Here is a 27,839-nt window from a genome sequence, read left to right as displayed (position 1 = left end):
ATGTTCTACCTTAATCAATTAGAAAAACAACCAAATCTGAAACTGTGTGAAATGTAGGAAATGTAGAAAGTTTCTTTTATTTTCAGAGTGAAAGAGGAAGCAAAGTTATTTAGCAAGGGATAATTATCAACTTTTTGAAATTTAACCACAGAGCTTTTAATTATTTAATTATCTGCTATATATTAAAAATACCACACCTCCAAAAATAAATTTCTTTTCACAAGAATGAGAGTAGCTTGTCCAAAGGAATTAAAGGGCCAGAATTGAAGCCTTCATTCTACCACTAACTTGAACCTCCAAAAGCCTCAGTTGCTTCACCTGTCTATATGTGGAATCATCTAAGAGTTCAATGAGATTAAATTATAAAAGCATTTGCAAAGCATAAAGTCATCTTCTTACATCCCATCTATATTTTAATTTTCTCATTATGGAATCTACTTCAGTTTTTTAATGTTTCTACTATAATTATAAGGCATTATCAAATTTTTTAAAGGTTCAAAATACTCCACTAAGTACACTAAGTACATCATGGGACCCTGCCATCAGTGCTCCCATTGTTCTACAGTACAAAGTCACAGTGAAACACCCTGGAGCATTTTAGAAAAAGACCACTTCAGTTTGCTTATTGTCTTAGTCCATTTTGTGTTGCTATAACAGAATACCAAACACTGAGTAATGTATACAGAAAAGAAATTTACTTCTCACAGTTCTGGAGGCTGGGAAGTCCGATATCAAGATGCCAGATCTGATGAGGGTCTTCTTGCTGAGGCATTCCATTATAGTAGGTGAGAGGATAAGAGAGAAAGAGCAAGAGAGGGCCGAACTTGTTTTTATAATAAACCCAGTCCCACAATAAGGAAGCCACTCCAGAGATAATGAAATTAATTAATGCATTCACGAAAGCAGAACCCTCATGACCTTCTGAATGGTCCCACCTCTCAACACTGTTGTATTAAGGATTAAGTTTCCTTAAAATACATGAACTTTGGGGGACACATTCAAACCACAGGAGTTATCTATACTCTGTGAAGTACTCTTGAACATGAAAGCCTCTGAGTATTGATTGACACTTTCATTTTGAATTGGAGAGTCTCTGTAAATTACCAACATTTTTTAAATGTCATATTTTACTCCTTACTTTTTGTTTAATTTTCTTTACTTCCAAAGGAAATATAGTATGATTACACAGACAGGATTGCTTCTATCAAGAACAGTACACGTGAAATGCAATCCCCAGAACTATACCTGCTTAATATGACTTTAGTTCAGAAGATGACATTGCTACAGAATTCCAGAATTCAAGTTTATAGTTCCTCATTTTATGTACTCTTCTTAAATCTTTCCCCATGCATGAATTAAGCTCACAGACTTTTCACCGAAGACAATCTTACTTTTTTTAATAAGTGCAAAATATAGTCATTGAATTTTTGTCTTTATTTATCAATTAACCGCCCTAGAAAAATGCAGCAGAAGAGAGGTGGGGACAAGAATGTCCTTTTCATCAGGGAGAAGTATCAGGTACTTCATGTCATCTAAGTAGTGTGGACAGAAAATTATCTGGGTTAGGAAATGGAGAAATCACAGAAGTCTGAGTTAACCTAAGAGAGATTTCATGAAGAAGCTGAGAGTTAACTGAACTTTAAAGGAAAAGTCCAATTAGATAAATCCAGAGCAGGGTAGAGTGCTTCGTAAGCTGGAAAGTTGAGAAAAGGTGTGGAAGAGGGAGCTGTCCTATTTGGCAAACTAATTTGCCAGGAATGAAGATTTGTTTTAGGGAGAAGTTTATAAAGATAGATTGGCACTATTATGTAGAGGATTAGAACTACTGAGAACCTTGGACTTGATGAGAATTTTTGAAAGAAAACTCTCAAAGTAAGATTTAGCCAATCTTCACATTTTAAAAAGCTACAATTAATAATATAGTAAGTTCAGGTTTGCATAACTTTTAAGCTAGTAATAGAGTTTGGCTTTGTGGCCCCTCCCAAATCTCACCTTGAATTTTAATCCCATAATCCTCATGTGTCATGGGAGGGACCTGGTGGGAGGTAACTGAATGATTGGGGCAGTTTCCCCATGCTGTTCTCATGACAGTGAATGAGTTCTCATGAGATCTGATGGTTTTATAAGTGTCTGGCATTTCCCCTGCTGGCATTCATTCTCTCTCCTGCCACCCTGGGAAGATGTGCCTTCTGCCATGATTGTAAGTTTCCTGAGGCCTCCTGAGCCCCACTGTGAGTCAATTAAACCTCTCTTCTTAATAAATTTTCCAGTCTCTGATATTTCTTCATAGCAGAGTGAGAATGGGCTAATACAACTAGCATTTGAAAATATTAGCAAAATCACAACATATATATGTACAAACTTAAAAGTTAAGTAATGACCTGAGATGCATCAGTGAAGATACAAAAAAAAAAAAAAATCTAATTTGGGTACCTAAAATAAGCTATATTAATAGCCAATTCTTAGAAATATCACTTCTTTTATGTTCAGTTATTGAGGTCAAATTTTTGAACACATAAATATGTGGTCTAAATAGACTTTTTAAAAATACTTAAATTTAATGAAAATAATAAATGGGATATTTTTCCTCTTTTGGTTTGATTGGATTTTTATATCACCACCAGATGTTTTAAAGTAATTTGACAAAAACTTTATCTTATAAACCTAGAAGCCATGACCTTTAAATGTCACAAATATTTGCTGTAGAGGTCTTCATTTTCAAAATGTTAGATCAAAATACCAAAAAGAAGCATACCAAAATATGAATAGTGGATGTATTTGAGTGTAAAGTAATTGGTACTATTTCTTCTTCTGTATATGTTGTACTTTCCAAATCACCTATAATAAACATGAATTCTTATTACAGTAAACAGTAAAATAAAACAAATACTAGTTAACAATACTTATTGTACTATTTGGAATAATTCAGCATCAAGTGATAGAAAATGCAAAATAACAATGGCTCAAACAAGATAAATGCTCATGTTCACATGAATACCCTTCAGGAACCTGGATCTGTTTCAGCTCAAGGATTCATCATCTTGAAAATGACACTCCAACTTTGCGGTTCAGTAAGGTTGTAGCAGAAGTCTAAGCAACAAGATGAAAGAAGACGTGAAAAAAGAAAAAGGGCAAATAGCATGTGCCAGCTGCCTCTGAAGGACTGTATTAGTGCCACATAACAAATTGTCACAAACTTAGCAACTTAGGCAACAGACATTTATTATCTCATAGTTTCCCTATGTCAGGAGTACAAAAACAGCTTAGCTAGTTACTATGCTTAGGGTTTCACAATGTTGCTATCATGGTGCTGATTGGGCTGCATTACAATCAGGGGTTTCAACTGAGGAAGAATCCATTTCCAAGCTGACTCAAATTGCTATCAGAATTTGTTTTTGTGGCTGTGGTACTAGGAGCTTCAGGTTCTTGCTGGCTGTTGGCTGGAGGCTTCCCTGATATCCCAGAGCTCACAATTCCTAGAGGCAATCCATTATTTATTGAGGCTTCTTGCAGTTTCTTGCCACATGAGCTTTCCCAGTGTGGCCATTTGCTTCATTAAGCCAGAAAGGAGAGCCACTAGAGTTAGTCTGGTAGCAAGATGAAGTCTTATGTGACATAACATAACATAACATAACATAACATAACATAACATAACATAACATAACGAGTGAAATCCCATCATATTTGTCATATTCTATTAGTTATAAATAACTCACAGGTCCTGTCCACACTCCAGGGGAGGGTATTTTACAAGGACTGAACAGCAAGGGGTGGGTACCATGCGGGCTTCTCCAGTGTCTGTCTGTCACAAGACAGTTCACAGAAACAATCGCACAGTACTTCCTCTATAACCCATTGGCTAGAGCTGAGCCACACCTTGTTGGAAAATGTAGTCATTCTTTCTGCATGGTTACGTGTCTGTTACAGATGCTTTTATTGTAGAGGAAGGGGAGACTAAATATTGAAAGACAACTAGCAGACTGCCTTCCAATCAGAGATCTTCCAAGCAGAAATTAGGTGAGATGAACACAACAGCACCTGGCAATCTCAGAGGTGGTCAAATGATGTCCTATGATTATAGCTACTAAATTTATTACTACATTTAATATTATTAATAGAATAGAAACTAAATTTCCTTAAAAAAGAGAAGGGTTTGAATAGAAAATTGTGTTCACTTCATTTTTACACTAAAATGTAAGTCTTAGGTAACTCAATTATATCTTATAGTTAATACTTTTATTCTTATAAACATGACCAATCTGATAATCCAATATTTTTTAAAATATCACTTACCTACATATCTCTCTGCAAATTTCATAGCATTTTCTCACGTTTTATTTTCAATTCATTCCTCTGAAGGGTCCATTGTTCTCATTTACCAGGTGAGGTGAAGCAATCAGCCCAAAGTTAAGTAACTGGCAAGTGGCATAACCAAAGTTGAGTCTCAGGTCATGCAGCTCTACACAGATTCCAATAAACTATATTGTCAAGAAATTTATTTCATTGAAGAACAAAAATGTGAATATATTAAGCATTTGGACAAATATTTGATGTTGGTCACACTTCAGAAATGTGGCAATATCCAGATAATTGGTGACTTTCCATTTCGTCTCTCTCTGCTTGCTGTGCTTAATGTAGCCCCCACCAAAAAAAAAAAAAAAAAAAAAAAAACTGTTGCCCCCACTAGGATAGATAGGTATAAATAAAAAATAATTCTATTACCACCCCAAATCCTTTAACCCAGTTTACATTTGTTTTCTTCTGCTCTAAGTACAAAGCTACTACAAGTTTTAGAACTCTAGAGCGTCTCTGCTAACCTTATACTCCTGCCCTGATCAACAATAGAATCTAAATTCGTAATTTATATATAATAAAGTCTAAATTTGTAACTTATATATAATACATAGGCACAAATTACTAGTAGAATCTTTCAAAGATTAATTTATTAAATATACTTTACCTAAAGGGCTTAAGGAAAACAAAATTTTAAGAATTAAATTCATTTGGCCAATCAATATTATTTACCTTTGCCTTTTCTAGAGTGCTGAACTGTATCCTGTGAAAGGAATACTAAATGATTATGGTTCCCAATAATTAAAATGAGACTTTGTAGAAAATTATTTTGTGCTTCATCATTAGTTCTTGTAATTTCATTTCATTTAGGTGTTTGAGTGCTTGAGCTCAAGTGTGAGTTTTAAGAAAAATAAATGAGGGCATCTACTCTCTTATCTTCTAGAATACAAAAGATGTGCAACACTTCAATTTAGCACTGTGTGAAGAGCATTTCCATTGTCTATTTCTTCTGTTACTATTAAGGGTATTTGTTAGTGTGTTTGAGGGAGAAAAACATATGCACAGATAGTTGCATTTTCCAATTAAATTTTCGTTTTATATACTCACAGTACTCTAATTCTGATTCAAATGTTTGGTGGAGAATTCAGTCAAAAAGCCTCAAGCCTAACAACATTGGATTTATCAATTCATAATGGACAGGGTGTCTCAGTTTTCTTTGTTATTTGTCTTTTTTCTAACAACTTATCATATCACTTTTTCAAAAACATACTTTCAAAGGAGCTAAACTAAGTTAATTCATACAACTCCTACTTCTTGAATATTTATTTTCTTCAACCTCCTGAAATCCAAGGATGGGATATAATGGAAATACATCACTGTAATATGGTAGAGAAAATATTCTGGAGTGTTTATGAAGCCTGTTTTCAGATAAAATGAGAGAGAAATCATCCATTTTATTCTCACAATGAATCTCTCTTGTACTACACGGCAGAAGGCCAAGCTGTAAAATGATGTTTTAATGTTGCAAGCTAGATCAAAGAAACACCTTAATGATATTTGGTCCTGCCTGAATATTACAAGTTAGCTTTGAAGACTCAAATTATTCTACAATCTGTTGATTGCTAATATTTCCCCATTAGGATGGAGCAAAATGACAATAATTTCAATAGTTTATGCTAAACCTATAGATATGAATATGTTTTTAACTACCAAAGAGTCATTACCCAAGGCTTGTAATGAACTACATACCTATGATCAACACATAAGAGTTTAAAACAGTCTCACGTAGGGAAAAAAGCTATTCTGGAGGAAAACGCATTCCGAAATTAAACAGAAAACAATGTGTAGAGGTAATTTTTGGCTAAGAATTTTTTTTAATTAAGACAGGATAAAAAAAGGTTTTTCCTTCAGCAGGGACAGTGTAAAACACTACCTCTTCTACTAAGAAAATAATTTCTTTCTCTTCTTTAGTGTGTTTTAAATGATCACTGATGTGCAAGGCAGTGCACCTGGAGCAGGGGGACACACAAAATGAATCGGTAATGGAGGCAGCCCAGAAGGAGGTTAGAGTGCAGCACTCATTCTCGCATTTCCAAATTTCGCTATTTTTACCATGACATAGGCTGTATATTTTTGAATAAATCATTTTATTTTCTTTGGTAGTTTGCCTAATTGATTATATGAAAAGCTAATCAGAATACTCAATTTACTGTATATTTACTATGATAACCGTAAAAGCAGAAAATTAGCTTTGAAAATCAAATAACTTATTTAGTAACACACGTTCATTTTTATAGACACACATAAAGACACTAGGTTCTCAATAATGCTCTAGTCCAGGGGTTCTCGAAGTATGGCCTCAGACAAGCCCCATTTACATCACCTAGGAAATTGCTAAAATGTACATTCTCAGGCCCTACCTCCTGATCTACTGAATCAGAAACTCTGACGGTGAGGCCAAGCAACCTACGATTTAATAAGCCCTCTAGCGATATTAAGGCACACTAAAGTTTGAGAATCACTGCTCTAATCTAGTCTATTAAGCTTTAAAGTGGTGTTTCATAAAAATAAGATGAGAGTTTAATACTACTAATTCAGCCTTCATTACTTTTCACAGGAAATGTTTGCAAGGACACTTAGAAGCAGGTAAAATTTATCTTTCTGTGGCTTTAGGGCAGCCAGAAAGGGGCATGCCATCTCCTTCCTCCTTCCTCCCAACCATTTTGCTGAGATTTTTGGTTTTGATGTGTTTTCACTTTGACACCTCCTGAGACAATCAAAGTTGGAGTACATTTCCTTGGGCTGAGTTAGCAGTTCCTACCCAGAATACGATTTCTATTAAATCTTCACCCTATTACCTTTAAGCAGCTTAACAGTGTCATTAATTACTATAAAGTCCAGGCTGAAGATTTTTAAAGAAATTGTAATCTTATAGTTTATTAGCTGTTTCAAGTTAGAAATACTAATATGTCCTATATAAATACCTGTACTTTTTAATATTTGTCATAATAGAATAATACATGGCTTTAAACTAGACATTGAAAAATAGCAGAGAACTCTGGAAATTAAAATTAGTTTCCCAAAAGTCTTTTATAATCAGCACCCTCCACACAGAAGCATTTAGATAAAGGACAAAAAAAAAACCATCAAAAGATATAAATAATTTTTAACTTATATAAAGCATAAGTTATTAAATCTCTATATTACCATAAGTTGCTATTCTATGCCTTTGGCATCAGTGACTAAATACAAGGATGATTTCAATATTAAAAGTACAAGTTTTACTTTTTTTCCTTCGTTTTCATGATTTCTTTTTTCTTTTTTCTTTTCTTTTCTTTTTTTTTCTTTGCTTTTCCTTTTTTTCTTTTCTTTTTTTTCAGATGGAGTCGAGTTCAGCCACCCAGGCTGGAGTGCAGTGGTACCATCTTGGCTTACTGCAACCACCGTCTCCCGGTTTCAAGCGATTCTCCCATCTCAGCCCCCCCGAGTAGCTGGGATTAGAGGCTCTGCCATCGTGCCTGGCTAATTTTTGTATTTACTGGAGACAGGGTTTCACTACGTTGGCCAGACCCATCTTGAACTCCTGACCTCAAGTGATCCGCCCACATCGGCCTCCCAAAATGCTAGGATTACAGGTGCAAGCCACCGCACCCGGCCCTTTTTAATGATTTCTATAGGGTATTAATGACCAGCAGATGCTTCCTTTTGTGTCTGAAGCTGGGACTCTAATAAAAATATTTTATATTGTCTCAAGGCTTCTCAGAGTTTAGCAGAAGTCTGAGCCTCTTCCATTTTTTGAGATTCTCAGGATTTATGTAAATAGTAATAACAGAAATGCCAAGAGTGGTTACAAAAACTATAGTATATCCCAAAAGGCTAAACTAAACATAATCCATTTATCCTATTAAAAAATATTGCAGAAGTTCAGGCCGGGCACCGTTGCTCACTCCTGTAATCCTAGCACTTTGGAAGGCCGAGATGGATGGATTGCCTGAGCTCAGAAGTTCAAGACCAACCTGGGTGACACTGTAAAACCCCGTCTCTACTAAAATACAAAAAAATTAGCTGGACATGGCGGCATGTGCCTGTAATCCCAGCTACTCAGGAGGCTGAGACAAGAGAATCGCTTGAACCTGGGAGGCAGACGTTGCAGTGACCCGAGATCTTGCCACTACACTCCAACCTGGGCAACAGAGTGAGACTCCATCTCAAAAAAAATAGATAGATAGATAGATGGATAGATAGATAGATAGATAGATAGATAGATAGATAGATAGATAGAACAAGTTCATTTGGAGCTGACTCTATTTGAAGTGCTTCACAAATGTCTGGCCCTGAACCAGATGGCCTTCTCCACCTCTACTTGGGCACTGCCACAGTGTTAGACTAAATAGGAATATATCTCTGGAGGAAAATTGTTCGCTGGCCTTAATGTCCCTGGGTTAGAAACAGAAGATGGGAAGGGAGGACTACAGGGGGCAATAGTTGGCCCTGCTGTCTGTCCCTTCTTACCTCTCTGCTGGGCACGCAGTCCAGTAGTGAAAGGAAACATAGGCAATGTATCAATCTTCCATTACACTGGCTTAGACGACATATGTGTGCAGATGAGGACTTCTCTAACAGAGCTGTAAGATTTAAGGATCTCGTAGGAAAAGATAGCGTGACCCTAAGCTGTTTGTAATTCCAGATGGATGGTTGGAAGGAGCAGTAGCTGGTGAAGGTAGCAACTCTCCCAAAAGCAATGAGAAATTTGATTATGTCTCCTATCCAACTTAGCTGAAGAAAACCCCAAAATACAGTCACCAGAACAGTAAATATCTTATTTTGTAGAAGAATATTTTCTGGTTTTTTGTTTTTGTGCAGAGGAGGTAGAAAAAGAAAAGAAAAAGTGAATATCATTTCTGAACCTGCCTACATTCCCTGAAACATTTAGGAATTTATGAATTCATGAATCTTGTCTATTCTCTGAAATCTTGTGGAAGAGCCTGACCTCCTATTGCTATATCAATATAAGGGACTGAAGGGCAGAGTGGTGCTGCTTTTCTTTTTTCAATATTATTGTATTCCTAGAGCCATTTAGTAGGTGTGCAATAATTTTTTGATTACTAAAATGATGAATGCATGCCTGCTCGAAAGACAGGGTAGGCTCTCTCTCGGGTAAGGAGTACATAGAAAAATAAATGTAGGTTCTTAAAATTCTTGAAAGGCACAAGACTTCCAGGGGACACTCCAACTAAAAAATAAAATAAATAAAACTAATCTAATACATGTTACTTGGCCAAAGAATTCTAGCATCCTGACATTTTTGTGGGCTTCCAGGAGAAGCAATTGGTTCAGTCACTTCTGTAACCCCTCTATCACATATAACAAAAAGGATATATAACTCTCTGGCTTTAAAAAAAAAATTCCAACTAACCCTTTCAGGACATTGGGTTCTAACTGAAGGCCTTGCATTACGAATCCAAATACTCTGATAAAGTTAATAAACAACTAGAATATTTAATTTCTGTATCATCATTTGGGTCTCTTTCAGTTTCAACGGACAGAAAATGCAATCCAAGCTGCCTTAAGACAAAAGTGAATGTGGCCGGGAGCGGTGGCTCACGCCTGTAATCCCAGCACTTTGGGAGGCAGAGGCGGGCGGATCACGAGGTCAAGAGATCGAGACCGTCCTGGCTAACATGGTGAAACCCTGCCTCTACCAAAAATACAAAAAATTAGCCAGGCCTAGTGGCCGGCGCCTGTAGTCCCAGCTACTCCGGAGGCTGAGGCAGGAGAATGGTGTGAACCCGAGAGGCAGAGCTTGCAGTGAGCTGAGATCGCGCCACTGCACTCCAGCCTGGGCGACAGAGAGAGACTCTGTCTCAAAAAAAAAAAAAAAAAAAAAAAAAAAAAAAAAAAAGTTAATGTATTTGTTTATGAATGAAAATATCCAGAGATAGAACGTATTACAGCCATAGCTCGATTCCAAGCTCGAAAATCTCCATCTGGGTTTCACTTTTCTCCCACTCCCAGGTCTGCCTTCCTGAGAATCAGCTTTATTTTCAGACTTCTCATGGAAACACGAGAAGCTCTAAGCTCACATCTTCATTTGGCAAAGTCCAGTAGAAGAGAGTCCACTTCTTCAAGGGAAGGAGAAGAAAAAAAAAAAAAAAAAAAAGTCCCAGAATGGTGGTTTTGTCTCTGATTGGCCAGACTTGTGTTACATACCCACTCATGCTACCAGGACATAAAGCTACCCCTGGCCAGACCTGAGCTGTGGATCTACCAGGGGGTCAGAGCAGCGGCTGACATCACCTAAAGCAAATGGGCTGCGGGGTGGGATCAAGTGGTTGGATCTTCCAAAATAAACTGGGGTACTGTTTCAACAAGAGTGAGTGTTGGGAAGCAAAACCACAAATGGCCAATACAAAGTATCATTAGTAGACTCACTTAATAAAATTCACATGTTAGTGGAATCAAATGAAATTTTTAAAAATATGTATCATTCGATTCAGACTTCTACTCATACTATAGTTCTGGAGAGGGTAACCTCACACCTTGAATCCAAAATATCTCTTCAGTTGCTGGCCTTCCACTTGTCTTCAGGAGCTGGAACACATGGCCTTTGAAAAAAACCGGAGAACAGAGGAAACTCTTGCAGCCTCGCAGCCGCCCTGTGTCCAGTGCCAACCGCAGGAGCGCGACAGGAGGGGACCGCGCGGGTGCGCCCCACCCTTCCAGCGTCGCCTCGGGGACTCGCACCCCTTTCCCTGGCCGCACAAGACGTTTCATCCTTGGCGGCCGCCGCCAAGCCGCCGGGAGGGGTGGTCGGAACTGGCAGGCCTGGGCGGAACCCCCGGGGTCTCCTTGTCCAGGCCCGGGCAGCCAGATCGCAGGGCCGGTCCGGGCGGGAGCCCGGCCGATGGAGGCGGCTCGAGTCCTCAGCTCCTGCTCCCTCCCCTTCCCCGGGGTGGGCGCGCGCGGGCTGGGAGCTGGGAGGCGGCGGCTCCCGCCCCGGGAGGCGGTGGCGAGGGCGGCGGCGGCGGCGCGGCCGGGCGGGTCCCGGGACCGCGGTTCTCCAGCGCAGGAGTCCCCGGCGCGCCGGCTGCTCTTGCCCCGCAGCCGCTGCCTGAGCGGCCGGAGTCGCCACCAGCTGTGTCCGCGGAGATCCCGGTCGCGGAGGGGAGGGGTCGCCCGCTCGTCGTCCCCGCCGGACCCCGGGCACCGCGTAGCACCTGAGAGCCACCCGGACGCAGGGCCCTGGGGAGCGGCTGAGATCGAAGACCCGAGGGAAGGAGGAGCCCACGGACGGCTGCAGCCCCAGGTAATCTCCATGAAGGACGGGGCCGGTCTTCTCCTCGCCCAGAAACCCGAGCCGGGCGCCTTGGAATGCGGACTCCAGAGGCGGCACCTCGACCAGACAAGTTTCTCGCGGCTTGAATGAGGGAGTCGTGAAACCGACCCTCGTTTTATTTAACCAGCTTTTTTTTCTCCTGTTTTAAATAAGTTTATTTAGACAATGGAAAGAAAAAAACAAACATCCTCTTGAGTGACTGTGGGTTAGTAAATATAATCCTCAAAGTTTTTCATGGTGTGGTTATTTGCTTGCGCATATTTATTAACCTGTTAACTCTTCCGCTAGTCAGAAAATTGACATGTAAAATATTCTTTGAGGAACGTTTCAAGTTTTCTGTTGTATTCGGGCATCCTGTTATTTATCAGCTTAGTTAGCATCTGTCTTCCCCCAAGTGGTACCAAAGCCGGTCCCTTGGCGACGGATCTTGCATGTGACACTCTTGCCCTCTAGTGCCTCACCAGCTTGGTAGCAGTTTGATAGCTAATATTAATAAGATGTTACATAACATGAGAGTACTGGGCCAGGACTGGTGTTGCTGCCACTTGTAAAGTCAAAAAGCCTGAGCCGATGGTAGCGAGTGGTACTGTTTCCGTTTCTTTTCCATCTATTGCAACTTTCTCAAGCATTTTCAGCTCTGAACTTTAATTCCAGGTAAGTGTATTTATTTATTTATACTGTGCATTAATGCTTCACTCATAAATGTAGGGGCTTTTAAGAGATAACAACTTTGTTTTCAAATAATCTAAAAATTTCAAGATTGAACAAGTGCCTCATTTTATTCTTGAAGAAGAAATATAGAGCATTTTGATTAAATTAAGTGAAACAAAGGACCATCTCATTCAGGGATGATTGTAAAGCTTCCCTTCCGTAAAATTACAGTACTAAAGAAATGACCTCTTGTAATTGTTTAAGATATTCACCAGCTTATAATGATTCTGAAGTAGATTTGTTTAACAGATCACATGTCTGTTGCCTTGACAGAATTTTATAAGGAACATCAGAGACTTAAAACTAAGCTACCTGCCTATCTACACAGTAATGATCCTCAAAAGGCTTTCTATTTGATGCAGTTTATAGACATTATTTAAAACTATACAATTAATAAAATTAAATGGAAATGGAAAGAATCACTCTAGGTATCAAATACACAGAAATTTTAAATATAAAGAAAATGATATATCTTCTATTTAATATATCCATTTTGTGGGGGCAAGTGAAAGCAGAGTGACATCTTTAAAGGGTTTACTCAGATCCTTTTTCAAATAGTTTTTCTAATAGCTGGATGCTGTTTAAACATCAGAGTTATTTAATGTTGAAAATGTATTAGTATCTATATTCTTTATAAATGTATTTAAATATAGCAACATATGTAATCTGGAAGAGTTTAGAAGAAAACACTTCTAGACAATGCAAACAGCTACATTCTTAATACATTTGTATTAAATTAAAATACAAATCAAATATTGAGATGGGTGCAACTGATCTGGGACACAGTCTTTTTTTTTTTTCTTTTTCCCTTAGAAAATATCATATTATCAACTACTGAGCAATGCTGTTCACCACCAGAGAGCAGAATGATATGGCAGAGAAACTCTAGAATATCCGATATTCAGCTGAAAGGAATTTTTTTTTCCTTTTTCTTCATCCATAGCCTTTTATCAATATTATATTTGAGATGGAGATTTCAAATATAAGTTTGAAAGAGGCTCCTTTTAAAAATAGTACTGAACATAAAAAGAGGCTTGCCTAAGATAAGCTCTTTTTTAAAAAATTTCTCTGGTTAACACAGTATCTTCCATTTCTAATTTTGTTATTGTTTTTCTTTATCATCTTGATGGTAAAACAGAAAATTTGTTTCTTTGTGTAAATAATGTTAATTATAAGCTTGTCACATGAGTTAATTTTCTTCATAGTCTTTAAAATGAAGGATCCTCACATTACTAAAATGTTTTAGATAAAATAAAACTTATCTCTTTCTGGAGATATTTATTATAGTTTAGTTTGGTGGAGTTATATATGCCTTCTCTTTTAATTAATTTTCTTGAGAAAAGCATTATTTCTGATCATTGCAGCAAATATTAGAGTAATTTTTGGTGTAACTGAAAAGTTTGTTAAAAAATATACAGTAGAAGAGATAAGCAGGCATTGGAGGTTCTTTTTCTAAGCCATGTGTTCTGCTAAAGAAGTTATTATAAGCTAAAATGTAACTATTTGTCTACCTGTCATTTCAAAATTTTAAAACTGTAAAGAAATTACAGTCTTTTTCTTTTAATCTTGGGACTCTGATTATATGACTTCCTTGAAACCTGGTTGAGTTTCAGCTGCTTTTTGGTGATTAGAGTCAATTTCTAAACTTAAATGTGCATTTATTAAGATGCAAAATAATTTTTTAAAACTACATATAAATACTTTGTGATTTATATACACTATAAAACCAGGGAAATTAAATTAAGGTTAAAAACACTATTCTCAACTAAATGAATGCCTTGAATTTCTAATTGCTTCACAGTTCAGACAGTAAGGGAAAACAGTGGAAGTTTACTTTCCCTGTGCTATGTCTATTATAAATGAGCATTCATACTGAAATGCATGAACTCTGAACACCTGTCCAGATTAGGGAATGCTGCCAGGCCACAAAAGTACGACCTATATTATAAAGATAATTAGTCTGAACAATGCTCAGAACTATTTTATGACTGAAGTTTCTCTTAGAATAGTAAAGGGTGATTTTAATATTTCTTTGTTTGTCTGTTTGTTTATAGTAAAAAACTATACTCTTAGATACCTGGATATCACAATGAGTGATTTATTCTTTCATGTTACTCTGAACATTTTCATGGATTTCATGTAAGTTATAGAACAAGAAAAAAAGTAGTCAGGACCTACTACAATTAATTAATGTCTGTAATAAATTATTTCCCAAAATCTTCTACAAATTACTGAGGGCTATAATTCTGGATTATCTGTTGCCAAATAAGAGCTTAAAAATAAATTATTGCAGTCCTATCCTAAAACTTTTAAGCATCTCAATGGTGAGTATCCATTGTACATACATTTCATTGCTGAATGTTTTTGTTTCATTCAAGTATTTGAAAATAACACGAAAGTAGACCTAAATTCTAGGCCTGGCTCTGCCAAGAGAGGAGTGGCCTTGAACAGCTCCCTTGCTGGCTCTGGGGCTTGATTTCTTCACCTGAAAAACGAGGATTCCAAGAGACCCTTTTTTATCCTGTTTGTTCAACATTTTAGAAATCACTCTGGAGGACAGAACGAAGACAGATAAGAAAACATCAGTAAATAATACAAAGTTTAACTTGATGATAAGTACTACTGTCTAGATTTTTGGTAGTAGGGATGTTACAGTTTATGCTCGTAGAATGGTTACCTTGTACCAGGCCCTGTTCTACTTTACATATTCATTTTTAGCTTATATAACCTTCACAAAGATTATTTAAGGTAAATATTATTCCTACTTCACAAATGAGGAAATTGAGGCACTGAGAGGTTACCTACCTGCCTAAGATCACATCCTTGGAAAGTGGTGAAGCTGGTATTCAGTTTGAGTCTGGCTCCAGCACACATTCCTTTAACCATTATACTACATTGTCTCTCTGTAGGTTTCAAATATTTGTTCTTGATATGCCTCTTGATGTAATAGAGGCAATCCATATACCACTCCAACAATCTCCACCACTTCCCTTACATACGAAATATTCATTCATTCACCCAGGAGGTATTTACTAAGCATCTACTTTTGTGCCAGGCATAAAGCAGTCCACAGGACAATTAAACGTGGTGCCTTCCCTAGTTAAGTATATATGGTCTAGTTCAGGTGATTTCTTTGTCTTCTTTTGCTACCCCTGTTAGGTTGAGTCTCACTTGTTCCAAAAAGTGCCCAAGGTAACAGAAGAATAATTTACCTGACTCCTTTATTGATGTGTCCATAGAATAGAAAGTAATAGAACCTTCAACCTCCTCAAGACTCCCTATATCGTATTTTTCATTATTTGTCTCTACTCTGTTTGCATCATCTTCTCTCTGCAGATTGGCCGTCTTTCCTTCTCTGGTTCATGTAACCTGCCCTAAAACATAGCCAACACTGATCTGTAACTTTACATCTTATGGTCCAGGCAACCAATGAGAGGCCAGGTTAACACTCTCTTGTTCCCATGAGTCTAATGAAGGACAAATAAAAGGTTTGGATTAGATCCTAAAAGCTGCATTGTCAGCACTCATATATGTCATATGTGAGCATGTGTGACAGAATATGTCGGCATGTTTTGATACATGCATTCCGGTCCAATCTTAGAGGGTAAAGGCAGACATTTTCCCCCTTCAGTCATGTAGGGCAGAATAAACAGCAAACAGCAGTGGGGTGGTTTTCTTCTCTTGCATCACTGGATGGCATAACACTGAGGGAGGTGAATAAAATATAGTCTTCCCTTCATAATTTCTAATACAAAGACGGAGGGAGAATGACAATAGAAAGTCATTTTCCATTTAATGTACCAAACAAAGCTAATGCCCTCAAGTGCAGCTTTTCTCCCATCCATCTTTTAAAAATTACAGTTCTAGAGACACAGTGTATTCTTGGTCATACTCCATGTAAATCAGCTTCTTACTTGCCTACCACAGCAGGGTTTAATTAACATGACACAATTTCACACATTCTTTCCCGAAGAAAAGCTTGCTCTTGTCAATTTTCAATATTATTACTAAATTACTTTTAGCAAATCCATGTATTTGAGGCCTCCCACTGCATTTTTCGACATTATAAAATATAGTTTTATAATTCATTCCTTTTTCAGAAAAGGGAATATTGTTCAAGATCTTTTAAATATCTTTCATTTATGTTAGAACCTGAAGCTCTTTAGTTATTAATACTCATTTTCCAGATGGTAATCTTTTTTCACTTTTCTTGTACTGCCAACTTTAACATGATTCTATTTCATTTAGAAATTGATTTTTACTTTGGGATGATGGTGGGTGTTAGTGGAAGAGAAAAGATAGGTTACATTGACAAGCAGGCACTTCCCCTTGCAGATATTGCAATACTTTGCAAAATGTATGTTTGTATATATTGAGTTCTTTCACTATGTTATGGAATTGTCTGTGATTCCAAAAACTAATTGCTTCCTCTGCCTTTTGTTAATGGCAAATAATTAATGGCTAATATTTGCTTGGTGGAGTCTTTTTAAAAACAGATGCATTGCACAGCAACTGTATTCACGCTGAATTCTGAAAAATCTCAGAATGGAAAAAATAAGTAGTTGAGTAAATTTCGGTGAAAAGCACATCCTGGATATGCCTGATTTATAGCTCTGATCAAGGTGGTCACTGCTATTCGCAATGTTTATATTATCGCCTTGACTGTTTGAGGCCGGTGTGACTGATGAAGGTAGCCGTTCATGCAAGATGGTTTGACTTAAATATTGCCCTAGTTTGTGAGTGCCAGCTGCTATTTGTAAAATTTAGTAGAGGCCTTTTTCACTCATTCAACAAATATTCAATAGGCTGTTCTCACTTCAAGCACTCTATTAGACATTAAAAATATAGAAGTGAACAGGACGAGTACTTACAGATGCTTCCAAGCTACGGAGAAAAATTGCGTAACTAATTATAACAGAAAATCACGTAACTAATTATAACTTTGGAACACACGACAGAGGTAAAGTAGAGAGTGATGTGAGAATGTGTGACAGGGAGGCCTGACGGATCAGGAGGATCAGGGAAGACTTTTGTGAGGCAGGGATATTTATACTTAGAACCATAGGATTTGGAAGATGAAACCAGATGGGGAAGTGGAGAAAAAACTTTCAGACAAAGGTAACAGCATGTAGAAAGACCCTGAGACAGAAAAGAGATTATCTCTTTTGGGAACTGAAAGAGGACCCACTTGCCTGGAACTTAGAAGGGAGAGCATCATGTAACCAGGCCTGAGAGATAAAAGTGGGAAGCATGCCACACAGGGTCTTGTGGGACATGTACAAGAATATGAATTTTAACCAGCAAGTGAAATAAGCGGCCATTGATAGGATCTCAGCTGGAAAGAAGCAACAGAGATCCACTTTGATGCTGCATTGAGAAAATGGTAGAAGGAGCCAAGAACATCTGTGGTGAGATTAGTTGCTGCAAGTAAAAGAAAGTGTTAAGGATGCACGTAGGTGATTGTGGGACCATGAGGATGGTTTTAGCAGAAAGATCATACATTCAGTTTTAGATAGGTTAAGTTTGCTTGTGACATGATTCTAGTGGAGCCAAATAGTGGCTGGAATATAATAAGAAAGGGCACAGTCGATGTGAGTTGTTGTTGCTATTATATCAAGTTGATAGTTCAATATAAAATCCTAGAGCTTAGAGGAAGGAGGTCTGAGTTACGAATGAACATTCGGAATTTACTAGAGTATAGATGGTAATGAAAACCAAGAAGTATATGAGCTCATCTAAGGAAAGGGGGAGGGGTGAAAAGAAGCCCAAGGACATGGTGCTGGTTATGCCTCTGATTGAGCCTTTCTTTGTTCTAAGATCCATCTGACTTTAGACCTCTGCACTAAGGGTGGGCTTATATGCTTCCCACAACTCTGCTTAAGCTAAAATGCTCATAGCTTTCCCTTTATGAATGCTTAGTGTATGAAATGTCATTGGTCATCTTCAGGATATTTCCCTCATTTCCTGTGATATTTCTACTATCATCATCATAGCAGATAAATTTCGTTTGTTCGTTGTATGTGCCAAACACTATTATAAGAGTTTGATTTTTGTTGTTGCTGTTTTTGAGACAGGATTTTACTCTGTCGCCCAGGCTGGAGTGCAGTGGTATGATAATGGCTCACTGTAGCCTCCACCTCCCAAGCTCAAGCGATCCAACCACTTCAGCCTCCCAAGTAGCTGGGACCACCTGCCACCATATCCAACATATATATGTCCGAAAATATATATATATATATATAAAAATATATATATATTTATATATAATATTATATTTTTTGTATAGATGAGGTTTTGCTGTGTTGCCCAGGCTGGTCTCCACCCCTGAGCTCAAGTGACCTGCCCACCTCAGCCTCCCCTTGTGCTGGGATTATAGGGGTGAGCGACTGCACCCAGCCTCTAAGAGCTTTAACCCTCATTAAAATCCCCTTAGGAGATATCACAGTAGCCCATTTGCTTAGAAGGAAACTGCAGCATCTAAAGATAATAGCTGCCCAAGATGCATTTCCTACTTGTTCCTAGCATGGAAGGATTGCGTTGCAGTTATCTTCCCAGGTGTATGGTATCTTTGATGCAGGCTGTTGGAGTTCATATTTCAGTTCTACCTCTACTAGCTGTGACATCATGGGCAGGTTACTTCGCCTCTAAAGGGTCCAACACAATTTCAGTACCTATGTAAGTGTTTATTAATATTAGCTGCATTACTATTGTTATTCTGTATATTCCCATCTCATACTATTTCCTTCAGGGTGCCTTATAGGAAATCTTGATGATGTAGTGACATTTATAACTTATCCAACCTTGTAACTTTCTTGAACCTAACTATTTCAGAATGCCTGTCTAAGTGATTTGTTGATTTTTAAAATTTAGAATAGTTTCTTGATCACTCAGCATAGTCCTCATCATAGGTTGAATATGGAGCAGAATTCAATCACAACTGTCAGTTCTGTACTGCTGATCAAGACAATTGTGTCCATGGGAACTCTCTCACATGCAGGCTAGTATGCTTGTTCTGTACTTATTCAGAGTACCCTACTGACTATGCAGAAGTCTTCAATTTTCTATGTATTTTTTGATGGCATTTCAAGAATATATTCATCACTATACTGAAATGTTTACATGTTGATCTTGTTGGCTTTTAAAAGTATTTTAATCTCATTTCTTTTTAAAAAATTTGAAGAGTTACTGGGAAAAAAAATGAGCCCTATGCCCTTGGAAATTTCAGTCTAACCAGGAAGACAGACATTAGACAAATAATACTGTTAATATTTCATAAGAGTTATGATAAAGTCTCCAAAGGGAGCCTGGTCTAAAGGGGAAGAATAGAGTTGGTCAGCAGAGGCTTTCCTGAGGAATTGGGTTTTTGTAGCACATTCAGATGTGCCTGTAACCTATCAATTCCAAAGATTTTCTTGACTTTTTTTATTTGTCTACATCCAACTATTTTATATAACATTGTGATTTTGTTATCTAATCATGTATAACTTAGTCCATCTATCTATGTGAATCTGAAGTGTGCATCACTGAGTCAAGCCAATTTCCCCTCTTAGTTTTATGTTTCTATTATACTGGCATCTTTATCTTCTAGTCCCCAAGCCTGCTACCACCCCCCAACCATAATTTAAGAACGGTAAGCATGTTCTTTTCTTCTTTCTTCCCAAATATTCCTCATTTCCACTCTCTCTCAAAACCACCTTAGTCTGGACCTATACCACCTCACACATGGATTACAGCAGCAGCCTCTTAGCTGAGACTGTCTTGACTCTGCCTACTTCTTCACTCTGCACAGTGTGGCATGTTCTCTCTCTGTTCATATTACTGCTGTTCATCATTCTGGGTGTCACTACTACACTAATCATCTGTAAACACTATCTTTATCAAATCCGTCTGTTCAAATGCACCCAATGCTCTTTATTTTCAAGTTCATACCCTTGTACTTCACAATCACTTCCAAGGACTTTCATTAATCTGCAGCACTCTTTTAATCAAATATTTTTTCCATTTTCAACCCAAAACATAGTATCCTATATTTTAGTTAATTTCACTCTGAGCTAAGTGCATTGTAACCATTTCATTTCTTCAACCTTGCCAGGGAGTTTTGCCTGGCATGTTGTCCCCATCCTCATATCCAAACCCAGTGCATCATGACATGTCACTTTCAAGCACCATGTATCTTAGAAACTGCCACTGACTTTACTAAGCTTCACTAATCTCTGTGTGTGTGTGTGTCTGTCTCTCTCTCTCTTCTGAAACCTGTAACAGATAGTCTATACTGCATAAATCACTATTTATTATGTACAACATACTGTTGGCTGCTGTTTCACAAGTCTCATTTACCTTAATAGAGTCCGTTCTCTAGGGGAAAGAATTATTCCTAATATCCTAATATACTTCTGTGGTGTCCACAGTACTTACTACAGCACTAATTCCAAAGTAGGTTATCACTAATTGTATAATGATAATTATTTTTGGTGGTTGAAGATTTTATCTACCACAGATATTATGATATTAAATTTATCCCATGTTGGGATGCTATGATTATATTAACTTAACATTGAATGTGATAGTTATCTGTAACTTCAACAGATAAGTTAAAGCATTAGAATAAAGTAAAAGTGTCAAATTAACCCACAGGAGTAAGATGCCATTGGATTCCATTAATTCCACAAAAAGTCATTGCTCCTGGCACAAGTGGTGCAATGATAGACAAAAGAAAGGTATTATCTCAACCCTCTTCGAGCTTCCAGGCATACAGAGAGGCTGACTTTAAACAAATTTTAATTATGGCAACAAGTACAAAGGAGATGTTCTTTTCACAAAGACCATGTATACCCACTGGTCTTATCAAGTTTGGAAAGTCAGAGAAGGCACCACAGGGCAATTGTGGCGAGGAGCTTAATTTTCCATATTCATCCATCTGCATGATGCCTCAAAAATGAAGGGCTCAGGTGAAGTCTGTACCTTTGCCTCTGCCTACTGCTATGGTGCCACCTTCCACAGGAGGAGTGACAGCAACGGTTCAGTCCATCCTGAAGTTTTCAGAGTTAGCAAAAACATGGAAGAGAATGGGAAGTTGCTGTCCTTGGATGAGTTTGTAGTATGAATAGAAAGCTCTAAGAATCTGCACCAGAGACTGAAGTTGGCATGGCAAAGTGAGATGTGCAATTGAAAAAGGTTTGCAGAAAACAGGAGAATTTTAATGTATGCATTTAAATATGTTAGACCAATTCCTCAGGGACATGCACTGGAATTTTCTTTAGCTTCAGAAGGAAACTTGAAGAGTATAATGGAAAAGAAATGTCCTTCAGCATTTTATAATGGCTAACAGAGAAGGTAACTTTGATAGATTCCTAATACCTGTCCTAAACAGTGAGAGCATACACTCCTCACCACTCTGCCTCATCATAGGTAAGAATTGTATAAGTTACATGCCTTTCACTTTTGACAAAGGGAACAAATTATAAAACGCTACTATCTAAAATGGAAAATGTAGCAATACATTTTATATCTAGTCAAAAACACTTCACAGGTAAAATTGAAACACAGAAATGGGAAGATATGAGATTTCGTATTCTGCTGTTACACTCCAGAATATTATAGTCATAAGCATGTACATAACTTTAAAAGTGCAATTACTTATCAAAATGAAATAACATAATTACAATGAAAACTCTGTTGTCCAGGTAAATTTTTATTTGCTTAAATATCATCTGTACCTATACCAGAACCCTTCCCTACAATTCCCCCTCACCTATGATGATTAGCAGTTTACGACTACATTGTGAGAAATGAGACTGCACTGGCCTGCCAGATCAACTCTCTAAGATTGCTCTATGGTATTCTCCATGTTATTAATTCTTGTCCCAGAAAAATCTGTTATGTTATCCCCCTAATCAAGAAAAGTTGTGTGTCTCTAACAGAATACCACAGACTGGGTAATTTATAAACATTAACAATTTATATGGCTCACAGTTCTGGAGATTTGGAAGTCTGAGAGCATGGTGCTGGCATCTGGTGAGGGTCTTCTTACTGTGTCATCTCATGGTAGAAGATTGAAGGGCAGACAGCATGCACAAAGGGGCAAGAGAGCAAGAGCCAGCCAAACTTGCTTTTATGACACCCTTGAGATAAGTAACCCGCTCCCAAGATAATGACATTTATCTATTCATTAGGGAGGACCCCTCATGACCTACTCACCTCTTCTGAGGCCTCACCTCCCAACACTGTTGCATTGGGAATTAAATTTCCAGCACACAAACTTTTCAGGACACATACAAACCATAAGACCTTCCTACAGACTTTCACAACCTCTATACTCTCAAGTCTTATCATAATCTGGGTTACCCATACATAGTCAAATTTATTTTTTAAGTATTTCTCACTCTTTCCTCCCACTCGTTATTCATGATCCTTACCCAATTTTGTGCTCATTCCTGCCTCTGTAACATTCCCTCTATCTCAAATGTCTGTTCAAATTACTCTCATTCTTCAAGGCTCTACCCAAATCCTACTCCACAGTACAGCCTCCCTACCCCCTGGAGCATTCCACAGACTCCCCCACTTGCCATGGACTCTTTCTTCTCTCATCCTGTTATAGTCATTGTCTGTAACCCACAACCCTCACATTATTATCATTCTTGTCACTATCTCTGCTTTATAATTTAGAATGTTTTAAATAAATTCAGTCTGCTGAATATTTATATTTTAAATAGCAGGAGAGCTACCCCATAAATATTCGAATGCATGACATATATACCCTAAATATTTTAAGGAATGAACTCCAATATATAATTTAAAAGATAACACATTTATCTTGTAAATATAATATCCTATAAATATCCTACAATTCTAGTCTAGAACATTATGTTATTCATAAAGATAAACATATTGTTCAAAATATTGTTCATTGTTTATGTCATAGAATTTTGCAACTAGAATGTTAATTGGTGATCATTTATTCTAACTTCATCATTTTACTTGGTACAGGGGCCCAAATGACACAATGAATAAGAAGCAGATGTGCAGTAGACTCTAATCTTATGACAAACACTAAATACAGCATTTTTCACCTTTGCTTATTGTTGTACCAGCTAGCTTTTAGCCTGCCTTATGTAGAGTCACAAGACCTATCTTAATTTTTTTTATACTCCATTATAATTTCTTGTAAAGTTCCAGGACCATAAAACTCTAATAAGCTTTTGCTCTAAGAAACACCCAGGAATTCCACAGGGGGAAGGCAAGATGGTCAACTAGATGCAGCAAAGAAGTGCTACTCCCACAGAGAAAAACCAAGGGTTTGAGTAAACCAACATAATTTGGACAGATCTCAAGAGAGAAAATTTTTAGATGGAGATGCAATGCAGATGCTGAGGCTGAGAAGGGAGAAGGCAGGCACAGGGTACTGGAATGCGTGGGCTAGTCCCTGGCCCTGAACAACCCCTGGGGAATAGGTTCATGATGGGACTGAGGGACTGCCCACCCTCACCATGGGCCTATGGGATGCTGGCTTAGAGGGCCTCGCAACCTCATGGACATTTGATCTGACAAGGGGATCTGATTGCAGAGTAGAGAAAGACAGCTTCATCCGGCATGAAACAGGGGACTTTGTACATGGTGCAGCTCTGGCAGAACATGGTAATAGGCGTCCATAACCCAGGTCTCCCCATTTCCCTCCAGAAACCTCTAGCCGCAGCTGACCACTGGGCCAGAAGAAAGTAGAGCTGACTTCCCTGTGGAATTGGGTCATGTTTGTTCTGCAGGCCTTCCAGCCTGCCAGCCCCTCTCAGGGCCACACCCTAGCAACCCTGCAGGAACATATGCACAGTACAGCCTCTGTTGCCCAGCCCGGGTACCTTGCTCCACCCAATTATATATTCCTGGTGGCTTGGGAGCACTTTGGATTCCTCAGAGCAGCCAGAATCCAATTCCAAGTGCCTGAGGGATGGAGCCCCAAGCCGATTAAAGTGCCTGACGGCTGCAGCAGCCAGCTCAGTAATGCCAAGCCAAGTTCTGTGGCTGGCACTCAAGTGGGAGAGGAGCTCACACTCTCAAACCACTGAGAGGGGTGAGACGCCCATTCATGGTCTGGAGTGGGAGGGGCCATGCCTCCTCCCCAGGACTGGCCGGGAAAGGTTGTCTCCCATCTACCTGCTGCAACTTCTGGCCAGGGAGTCCTGCAGCCCAGACCACCTAACAAAAGAAATGCAGACACAATGTCAGTGATCAGAGGGGCTCCCCCAAGTTCCAAGAGTTGACATGGTGAGGAAGTCACGTCTCTCCCTGCCCACTGCAGAGCACGGCTGCAAATATGAGAAATACAGAGGAGCCATGCAGCTAGACAAGAGGCTATCTACTGCCTATTACTCTTCAGCATCATCTACTGGATCCCAGCCCAAACTACAATGCCAAAAATATTTTGCTGCTATACACTCCTGTGAAACCAAGAGCAAGAATTCAGCCACAAATAAAGGCCCTGTAGAGAGGCTTGGGCATGTGAAAACATCCAGAAACAAATCCAACTGAAATACTCAAATTACATCATTGTTAAAGAAACACTGGACTTCTTAGATGCAAAAGAATCATGGTAAGAACTCTGGCAATTTGAAAAGTCAGAGTGTCTCCTTTACTCCAAATGAATCCACCAGCTCCTCAGCAGTGGTTCTCAACCAGTCTGAAATGACTGAAATGACAGACATAGAATTTAGAATCTGGATGGCAAGAAGGGTTGAGATTCAGAAGAAAACTGAAACCCAATTCAAGGAATTTATTTATACTATCCAAGAGATGAAATGTGAAATATCCATTTTAAGAAAGAATTAAACTGAATTAGTAGACCTGAAAAATTCAGTATAAGAATTTCATAATACAATTAGAAGTATTAACAGCAGATTAGACCAAACTGAGAAAAGAACTTCAGAACTTGAAGACTGGATCTTTGGGCCAACTCAGTCAGACAAAACTAAAGAAAAATAGTTGTTAAAAATGAACAAAACCTCTGAGAAATATGAGTTATGTAAAGACACCAAATTTTTGATTCATTGGCATCCTTGAGAGAGAAGGAGACAGAATAAGCAAGTAGGAAAATATATTTGAGTATATAGTCCGTGAATCTATTTCCCTAATCACACTAGAGAGGTTGAGTTGCAAATTCAAGAAATACAGAGAACCTAGGCTGCATACTACGTGATATGACCATCCTTAAGGCACACAGTCATCAGATTCACCAAGGTCAATGCAAAAGAAAAAATCTTAAAGGCAGCTAGAGAGAAGAATGGTCAAGTCATGTACAGAGGGGACCCCATTAGGCTAGCAGCAGACATTTCAGCAGAAACATTACAGCCAGACAAGATTGGGAGCCTATTTTTAGCATTTTAAAAAACAAAAATTCCAACCAAGAACTTCATATGGCACCAAACTAAGCTTCTTAGGAGAAAGAGATAGAAAATCCTTCTCAGACAAGCAGATGCTGAATGAATTCATTTCAACTAGACCAGCCTTACAAGAGGTTCTTAAGGGAGTGCTGAACATGGAATTGAAAAGAAACACCTGCTACCACAAAAACACACTTAAGTGCATAGCCTGCAGGCACTATAATCCACCTAGACAATCAAGTCTTCATAACAACCAGCTAACAACATGATGACAGGACCAAAATCTCACAGATCAATACTAATCCTGAATGTAAATGAGCTAAATGCCACACTTAAAAGACACAGAGTGGCAAGGTAGATAAAAGGACAAGACCCAACCATCTGCTGTCTTCATGTGACCAATTTCACATGTAATGGTACCCACAGGCGCAAAGTAAAAGGATGGAGAAAGATCTACTGTACAAATGGAAAATACACAAAGATCAGGAGTGACTATTCTTATATTAGATAAAACAAACTTCAAACCAATAACAATTTAAAAAGACAAAGAAAGGCAATACATAACGATAAAGAGTATAATCCAACAACAAGACTTAACTATCCTAAATATATATACACCAAACATTGGAGCACCTAGACTCATAAAACGAGTTCTTCTTCACTCACAGCAAAACTTAGACAACTACACAATAATAATGAGAGACGTCAACACTGCACTCACAATATTAGACAGATATTCAAGGCAGAAAACTAATAAACTCTGGACTTAAACTTGTCACCTGACCAACTAGATCTAATAGATATCTACAGAACCACTCCACCCAACAACCACAAAATATACATCTTTCTCATCTGCACATAAAACATATTCTAAGATTGACCACGTGTTTGTTCATGAAGCAAGTCTCAATAAATTTTAAAAAACTGAAATCATACCAACAACATTCACCAACCTCAGTGCAATTAAAAAAATCAATTCAAGAAGATCTCTCAAAACTACACAATTGTATGGAAATTAAGCAACTTGCTCCTGAATAACTCCTTGGTGAACATCAAAATTAAGGCGGAAATCAAAAAATTCTTTGAAATTAATGAAGATAGGGACACAACTTACCAATATCTCTGGGATGCAGCTAAGTTAGTGTGAAGAAGAAAGATTATAGCATTAAATGCCTTCATCAAGAAGTTAGAAAGATCTCAAATTAACAATCTACCTTTGTACCTAAAGGAACTAAAATAAAGGAACAAACATACCCCCACAGCTGGCAGAAAAAAATAAATAACATTAAAGAAGAATTAAATGAAACTGAGATGCCAAAATCCATATAAAAGACCAATGAAACCAAGATTTGGTTCTTAGAAAAAAATAAACAAGACTGATAGTCCATCAGCTAGAATAACAAAGAAAAATAAAGAGAATATCCAAAAAAGAACAATCAAAAATGACAAAGATAACATTACAACTAATCCCACAGAAATAGAAACATCCTTAAAGATACTATGAATATCTCTACTCACATGAATTTGAAAATCTAGAGAAAATGGATAAATTCCTGGAAACACAATCTCCCAAAACTGAATCATGAAGAGATTGAAACTCTGAAAAGACCAATATCAAGCTCTGAAATTGAATCAGTAAAAAAAAAAAAAAAAAAAAAAACCTACCCACCAAAAAAAAGCACTGGACCAGATTGATTCACAGCCGAATTGTACCAGACATACTAAAATGAACTGGTACCAATCCTACTGAAATTATTCCCAAAAAAAATTGAGGAGAAGGGGCTTCTTCCTCACTCATTCTGTGAAGCAAGCATCAGCCTGATACCAAAAGCTGGCAGAGACACAATGAAGAAAAAAACTCAGGCCAATATCTCTGATGAACATAGATTCAGAAATTCTCAACAGAATACTAGCAAACCAAATCCAGCAGCATATCAAAAATTTAATAGGCCACAATCAGGTCCGCTTTATTTCTAGGATGCAAGGCTGTTTCAACATATGCAAATCAATAAATGTCATTTACCACATAAACAGAATTAAAAGCAAAACCATATGATAATCTCAATAGATGCAGAAAAGCTTTCAATAAAATCCAACATACCTTCATGATAAAAACCCTTAACAGTCTA

The 27,839-nt window shown here is 37.9% G+C and overlaps 1 protein-coding gene across 3 annotated transcripts in view; it reads left to right on the top strand.

The window, feature by feature from the left end:
- Positions 1-11,507: 11,507 nt before the first annotated feature.
- Positions 11,508-27,839, top strand: part of NDST3 (N-deacetylase and N-sulfotransferase 3) — a 218,868-nt gene continuing 202,536 nt past the window's right edge. For 2 of the 3 annotated variants that reach the window (XM_050792339.1, XM_050792342.1), the window contains exon 1: positions 11,829-12,283. The gene's annotated coding sequence lies outside the window, so the exon portion shown is untranslated. Of the gene's footprint in view, positions 11,600-11,828; positions 12,284-27,839 lie in introns of those variants that run through there. The other variant, XM_050792340.1, reaches the window with a different exon arrangement.

This window comes from Macaca thibetana, chromosome 5 (genome assembly GCF_024542745.1).
Source record: "Macaca thibetana thibetana isolate TM-01 chromosome 5, ASM2454274v1, whole genome shotgun sequence".
Taxonomy (NCBI): domain Eukaryota; kingdom Metazoa; phylum Chordata; class Mammalia; order Primates; family Cercopithecidae; genus Macaca; species Macaca thibetana.
Note: the sequence above shows the minus strand (reverse complement) of the source record. Positions and strands in the feature narration are given on the sequence as shown.